The sequence below is a fragment of the Cuculus canorus genome, chromosome 7, assembly GCF_017976375.1.
Source record: "Cuculus canorus isolate bCucCan1 chromosome 7, bCucCan1.pri, whole genome shotgun sequence".
In the NCBI taxonomy this organism is placed as follows: domain Eukaryota; kingdom Metazoa; phylum Chordata; class Aves; order Cuculiformes; family Cuculidae; genus Cuculus; species Cuculus canorus.
The window spans coordinates 20432050-20439018 of record NC_071407.1 but is presented as its reverse complement, the minus strand read 5'-3'; the positions used below and the strand labels follow the sequence as shown (position 1 = coordinate 20439018).

Genomic DNA, 6969 nt, shown 5'->3' with positions numbered 1-6969 from the left:
CTTTTTCTCTGCTCTGAAACTTCCTCCTTGGCCAGGATCAGCATTCTCCTTATTCTCCTCTTCCCACTGCTTTTCTCTTTTTGTCTTGAGGATTGCTTGGGAAAGGTCGGTCATGAGATCCGTGGAGGGTAATACTTTGCTTTCAGAGCTGCTTTGCAGGCCATTTAAGAGGAAGTGAATAAGTGCAACCCCAGAAGTTAATTTTCAGCCGTGCAAGAAACTTTGCTCTCCTGGGGAGCAAGGAAGTACGTGACTCCAAAAGCTGTGTGCGTGCACCAGCCATCAAGATGATCAAACGTTCAGCTGTATAGCTATACTCCATATCCAGTGCCAGGAAAGAGACTGGTAACTATGCCTGATGTGGGAAATGTTCTGCACACCGCAAGCGCCAGCACAGTGGGAGGTGCAGAAAGGTTAATTCTTGAGGGGAGAATGAAGCTTCTCCAATGTGAATTCCAGGTTGTTGTAAAAAAAAAAATAAAAATCACATGATGCGAGGGCTCAGGGGCCAGACCCTTTGTCATCCTGTAACCATGATAACAGAAGAGCTGGCCACCTACCAGTGCCTTACGGTTCACAGCCATGGTATTTAAAGACAGCTGAAGGTGAGAGGAGGACTGGACTCTCAGAGGCTTGATTGGATGGTGATCAGTCTCTGAGGAAAAGGAGAATGGAGAGCATTACTGGAAATAATGCAAAAAGACGGAACTAGGAGGACGAGGACTTTCTGGGAAACAGCAAAACCCAGTCTGTAGCTTAGGGGAAACTACAAGGAAAAACCTGATAAGACGGTCTCTTTGGATCCTTGAACTTTTGTGGCAGAAGAATGTGAACTTTATGTGGATGCTGTAGACTGGACATGCCACAAAGGACATTTGCTATCCTGTTTAGACAATGCCAAGAAGCAGATGAAAGATTGTGGTCCTCCTTTGTGTGAAGATGGACTCCAGAGCACATCGTATGAATTGACTAAGGTCAGCCAGGGAACCTGCATCAGTCAGGGACTGAAATGCATCTTTCTTAGCTGGTAGTGAAGATCTTAACTGGAAAACCAGTTACATGTCATTCTGCACTGTGACGCTGTACTGCTTCTCTTCTGAGATTTGGGGCAGTTACACTACAGGCTGGGGTACTTTTTTGATTCCAGTTTAACAGCTTGTGGCTACCTGTGTTGATTATGTCCATGCATCAGCTTGCCTGGCTTTGCTGCTGGTGCTTCCAGTCACACGTGATCTCTATGTCCTGCTATAACATTATTCCCTGTAGATCTTGTGTTTGTGTCCATTTGATGCTTCCCAAAAGCCTGGACGTACCATGCAGGCTCTATTGATACACATATCAAGGCACCAAGTACAATGCCACACATGTGGCAGCACCACTGCTCTAGGATCTGCCTTGAAGTTTTTACTTTGCTATTTTCATTGCTCAGCAGCATCTTGAGCTGTGTTCAGCTGGCCTAAATTCTGCCCCCATTTCTGTGCCAGGCTCTTATGAACTGACCCTGTGTCTTCAGAGAACTTTATCAGTAGTCACCTCTCCACTAAGGGGTCTGAAGTCTTCTGTACAGTGTCCCGGGTAGTTATTGTTGGTGGTGTGGAGTTTCCTTATATGACTTCAGGCTCCAGTTAAGCTCTCTGAGCTGTAGGGTATTGTCTTTCCTCTGTGTTTACACTCTAACCCAGGATCTTGTTCCTGACATGAGCTGCTGGGGCAAACTTAGTAGGGGAAAACTGCAAGAAAGAGGGGAGCAGTTCTGATATTTCCTTAATGTACTTAGCTGCTTGCAACAATTTGTGTCCAAGGACTATCTGGACCCAAGGTGGTATCTTTGTATTATAAGTGTACCACTAATAATCTTTCAAAGTGCTGTATATTAATAAGGCACAAACTGTACAAACTTCACATAAGTAGATATGCTCACTTCTCTTAAGAGATTACAGTCTCAGATTAGATGTGACAAAGTGAAATAGGATGTTTACATGTAAGGGATTAGGAAGAGGATGTGTTGTAGGTCGGTGAGATAATGGGGCAGGGACAACTGTAAGTATAAAAAAACCCAGTAAGGCGAAAGTAAGGTAAGAGTGGGGAAAGAGGTAAGGGAGCGGAGGATCTATCAGCAGAGTGAAGTTGGTGGATGATTGTTGCCTTCCTGAAGTGACTCAAAAGTGTGGATGGACTGTGTGAGTCCAGGAGGTGAGAGGATGGGTGTGTGAAAAATGGAAAGGATTTGGTATGGTAGGACAGCAGAGACTGCAGACAAATGTCACAAAGGTGGAGGGACCAGGCAGGAAAGGAAGTTGAGCTAAGATCTGTTACAGACAGAGGAAAGGAAGTACTGGGTTTAGTGGCTTTAAAGAAGAGAGTGGTGTATATTTCAGATAAGGGCAATTGGGTGTTGGGAAGACAAGCAGGCTTGAGCAGTACGAAGAGAGTAAAGTAATGGAAGGGAGACAAATGAGGGTAGGGAAGGGCAAAAGAGTCTGGCTTGCTCAGAAGCCCAAAAGGGATCTAGAGATGCTAAGTAGGAGAACAGATGAGCTGGGGAGCCCAAGGATGACCTTAACATCTGCAGAGAAATGGGATGATAGGGAAGTGCAAATCTTCAATGATACCTTGGTGGCCAAGACTCTTTCTGGTCAAAGATCTGACCAGAGGCAACTGTACTTTATGGGGATTTCTTCTGCTTTTGTTTCAACTTAGCTCACAGGAGGAACAGCCAAGAGTCAGAGGGATTTATCTCAGTTACCACTACTCTGTGTGAAGCACTCACCTCGATGATTTCTTTTGTGATTTGTTTTCAACTTTCTTTCTAGCAAATGTTAGGCTGCAAGGGGTGTTCTGAAATTTTGGCATTGCAAATGCCAACAAATCCCTTCGCCTACTGGAGGTAAAGACTAAGCCTGGCTCTTTCAGAAAGTGGTGGGAGACACTCTTTCACACTAGTCTTTCCCTGCACGTTGGAGAGTCTGCTTCTAGATGCCATGCCTAAAAATGGCTAGATTGTGGGATTCAACCTCTGAATTGAAGCAGCAGAAAGGTCAGATTTTATGGATGCAAGGCTCCGATATCTGAGACTCAGTTATTAACTTCATGCTGCGTTAATATTCCTAAATAATGCATAACAGAACTTAAAGCAGTGTAGTCAGAAGGTTCACTGTGAATCTTCTCTAATGTCTGGCCTATGTCTTCTCTGTACCCTTATCACAATGTGCTCTCCAAATTCTATCCTGTTCTTACGCAGTGCAGACAGATTTCATATACTCTTCTAAGACAATGCTTACCTTTCTGTAAGATGCCTTCCTTCCACCAACACAAGAGAAGATCTGGAAAGATCAGTCTCCCAGGGCAAAGTCAGCCTATCTGAACAATTATCTACTCTGCCAGAGATCCCACTGCTGCTTTTGATATGGCTTATGAAAGTATCTGATTTCTTGTTTGCTTAGAAGTAAGGGGAAGGGCACAGACTAGAGGGCATTGAGGCCAACAAGGGTCTGACTTGATCAGCTCCAACAGGCTTTGGATCTGGCCTTTAACGACTGTTTGAATGTGGGCTAGTGTGAGTGGGCTGAGAAGGAAAGTGGTCTATGGCAGGATCACGGCAGAGAAAGAATGGTGCTTTACTGGGGGTGGAAAATGGAATTGTCACTGTGGAATGAATGAATTGTACAGTTTCTCTTTTGTAACCCGGGGAATAATTAAGATAGATGGGTAGATGAATTAGCTGTCCTGCAAGGTCAAAAGTGGATTGCCTTATTACTCTATTATTTCACTGTTGTGGAACTATCACCACTAACGCCTTTTTCATGATATTTCGTACATCGCACCAAAAAAAAAAGGGGAAAAAAAGAAAAAAGGGTGGGAGATACAAATTGATTGTTTGCTGGTGAAATCAGTCTTCGTCATTGCCAGCAGTGCTTGGATTAATGGGATTGAAGGCTGCTGGAGGTTCAGCCAGAGAGACGGTCGGAAAAACAAGAGAAATTGGTTTGCACCCCTGGGAATGGAATTGATGTGACTTGTACAGAGCTGCTGCAGCAGTGGTGGCTGAGATGCTGTGATGCTGTGTTTTTAAAAACAAAAGTGGGAGAAGGGAGAACAAAATAAATCCATAGCTGGAATACTGTGTCATTACAAACATGGATGGTAATCTTCTAAGGTGTGTGGGAAGTCCAGAAGAGTACATTTGCTATAAGCCTTTAAAGAACAATAGAGCAGTCTTTGTGAAACAGAGCTGCTTCCTGGTGGTCTTCTGCTATTCCTGTGGGGCTTTAAAGATGAGGCTTGGGACAAGCACTGGAAGCTGGACGTTGCTCCGATTACTGCCAAATACTCTGCAATCTACATAGCAGGCCATGGAGATCTCCCAAATGGGTAAAGACCATCATGTGGACATAATGGAAGTAGGGGAGAGGAAACCAGTGATAGACATAGTTGTAGAATGAGAGAAGCAGGGGCATATCAATTTAGATAATTGTGTATTTGACCTGACAGTCACGGAAAGAAATATGGGAGAGAGGAAAACCTTTAGTTAGCGTTCCTATCTGCAGTGCCAAGAGATGGCTCAGAAATACTTGTTTGTTTCAGAATTTCTTGCCTGGATTCTAGTAATTAAGAGTTTGGAGAGGTATGAACTTCTGAAGGGAGGGCAGTTCACTCCCATTATGCTTGACATTGTGGTTATAGCTGACCGTACCTGCCCCAAGCACCATGAATGGCAGCGGAAGGAATCCAGGTCTATGTGCATTCGGTGTCAGGCATCTTCCTTGTCTTCATCCGTTCTCTTCTGAGTTCACCCAGTGTTAGCAGCTGATGACACAGGGTAGATGCAACACAAAACTCTGAAATGCTAAAGTTAATACTTTGCTTGACTACTGTTAAGCAGCAGAATGCATAGTGTATATTTGAACAGCTTAAATGCAGAACTATTAAGAATGGCTTTCCGAATGTGGGACTGGATCTGAGGAGGATGAAGTCAAGACCGAAGTTCTTCATTTGAACTGGAGATCTGGTAGATTACTTCCTCAGTCAGAAATATTTGCCTTTTATCATGCTCCCTTTGGTCATCACTGATGACCAAACCTGGATAGTTTCTGAAACCTTTTGCATGTGGTTGAAGACTAAAGATACCACATTGCACAGCTGTGTCCTGTCCATGGGGAGTCAAACCAACTGGAGGTGGCTTTCCAACTCATGACTAGTTCTGGGAGCATTTCCCATAAATTACACTATCCCCAATGCAATACTGTGCAGGGCAAACTTCCCCTTCCCTTTACTTTCCCTCCTTTCCTGGCCTACACTCGTGATTATGAGAGATGGTAGAGTAAAATTAGCTATGAACTCTAGGCTGTTTATATAAGTCTTCTAGACTTGGAGAGCTCACCCACCCTTGATGGTTAAATTAACTTTTCCTAGTTTTATAAATCCAGAATTACATGAAAGTAGAATGCAGACTACTAAGGTATAATATAGTTTAATAATATATAGTATAATATAGCTGTGAGCGGTTTATATTCACCTCAGAGACATGATAATTCTGAAGTCTAAAGAAGGCAATTTTTATCTTGGACAACTAGTGGCTGACATTCAGGTAGGGCTTTGGTGCAAAGTCTGGCTTTCCCTTACTCCCCCTCAAGATGTCTGTGGGACAGCACAAGCTTTCTCATTCCTCTAGGCAACACCATCAGTCAGAGCTTCAATGGAAAGGGAGCAAAAACTCGACAAATGAAGCATTTAAAGGAAAGTTTGGAAAATGAGCTGTGCATCCCAAAAATTCTCCTTGCATCTTTTACTCTGCTTTTTTCCTGTGCTCAATGTACAGATAGAAGAGACTGCAATGGTAACTGGAATACTCCTTTTCCAGCACTGTGAACAGTACAGAAGCAAGACCTTGATGCAAAACATTACGGTGTTTGCATCAGGCAACTGGCGCTGAAGATAGTCAGGGTGAGCTGAGCCTATTTACTAGCAGGCAGAACAGCTGCTGTGCAGGACCATTGACGTTTTCTCCTCTCAGATCTGCACTGTGGATCTTGCCTTCTGCTTTCCTGATGAGAGGTCCTTCTGTGTCTGAGGGTCAAGTCTGTCACTCAGAACCATGCTCTGTGCAGGCCAGAGGGAAGCATGCTTTCCAGACTGAGTTGCTATGATGGGTAAGGAAATACTTTAACCCTTGTGTGCTTTAGATGAACCTCTTATCATTGCCTATCTGAGTTGTGTATTAGATTTTCCAGAGCATCTATTTGTTTTGACCAAAACTACCTTTTCTTTCCCTGCAGTGCACAAGATTAAGGCAAGGTGCTGATGGACTTCTGAGCTACAGCTGTAGCCTGTAGTTGTAACTATAGCTTCTAGCTAACTGCAAATTGAAAGCACTGAGGAGGGACTGCTGCACAAGAGGCTGGACCCTGACTTGGGGAGCTTGGTCCTTGTAATCAGGAATGAGGCGGCATGTAAACGTGATGGACGTGGTTACCTGACCATAGGCTGTGTTATGTGCCATGGTGCATGGCGTTATGGACTCATATCTGCCAGGAACGACTGACCAGCAGGAAAGCCTCCACTACTGCAGGTCCATGGGACTGTGATGTGACTAGGGCAGGCTACTGCCACAAAATCCTACTTACTGGCAAAGTGACAGGGTGGCTTCTTGAGGAGCGCTCTTTATGCAGTTATTTGCAGGGTAAGCTGCTTACTTCTGCAGAATTTCCCACTATTGATGTCCCTGTCTCTGCTTTGTTTTTTGCTAAGAGAAGATAGTTGGCTTGTTTCTCAAATGATGATATGGCACACATTGGTATCACAGAGGTCTCTGGGAGCCTTTCAGTTGAAATTACGGACACCAGAGGAAAAAGTTTTGAGACAGCTATGTGAATGCTTCTCACAGTTTCACGTGTAGCTCAATAAAGGTGTAACTCCCATTACTGGTTTTGTAGCTGTAACATACAATGTCTTCTTTCGCTTCTTGCCACT

At 44.1% G+C, this 6969-nt stretch overlaps 1 long non-coding RNA gene across 5 annotated transcripts in view; it reads left to right on the top strand.

Annotated features, from left to right (window-relative positions):
• Window positions 1–634: 634 nt before the first annotated feature.
• Window positions 635–6969, top strand: part of LOC128852729 (uncharacterized) — a 106620-nt gene continuing 100285 nt past the window's right edge. For 4 of the 5 annotated variants that reach the window (XR_008450744.1, XR_008450747.1, XR_008450742.1 and 1 more), the window contains exons 1-3: window positions 635–974; window positions 6014–6149; window positions 6276–6679. This is a non-coding gene — a long non-coding RNA (uncharacterized LOC128852729). The remainder of the gene's footprint in view (window positions 975–6013; window positions 6150–6275; window positions 6680–6969) is intronic. The other variant, XR_008450745.1, reaches the window with a different exon arrangement.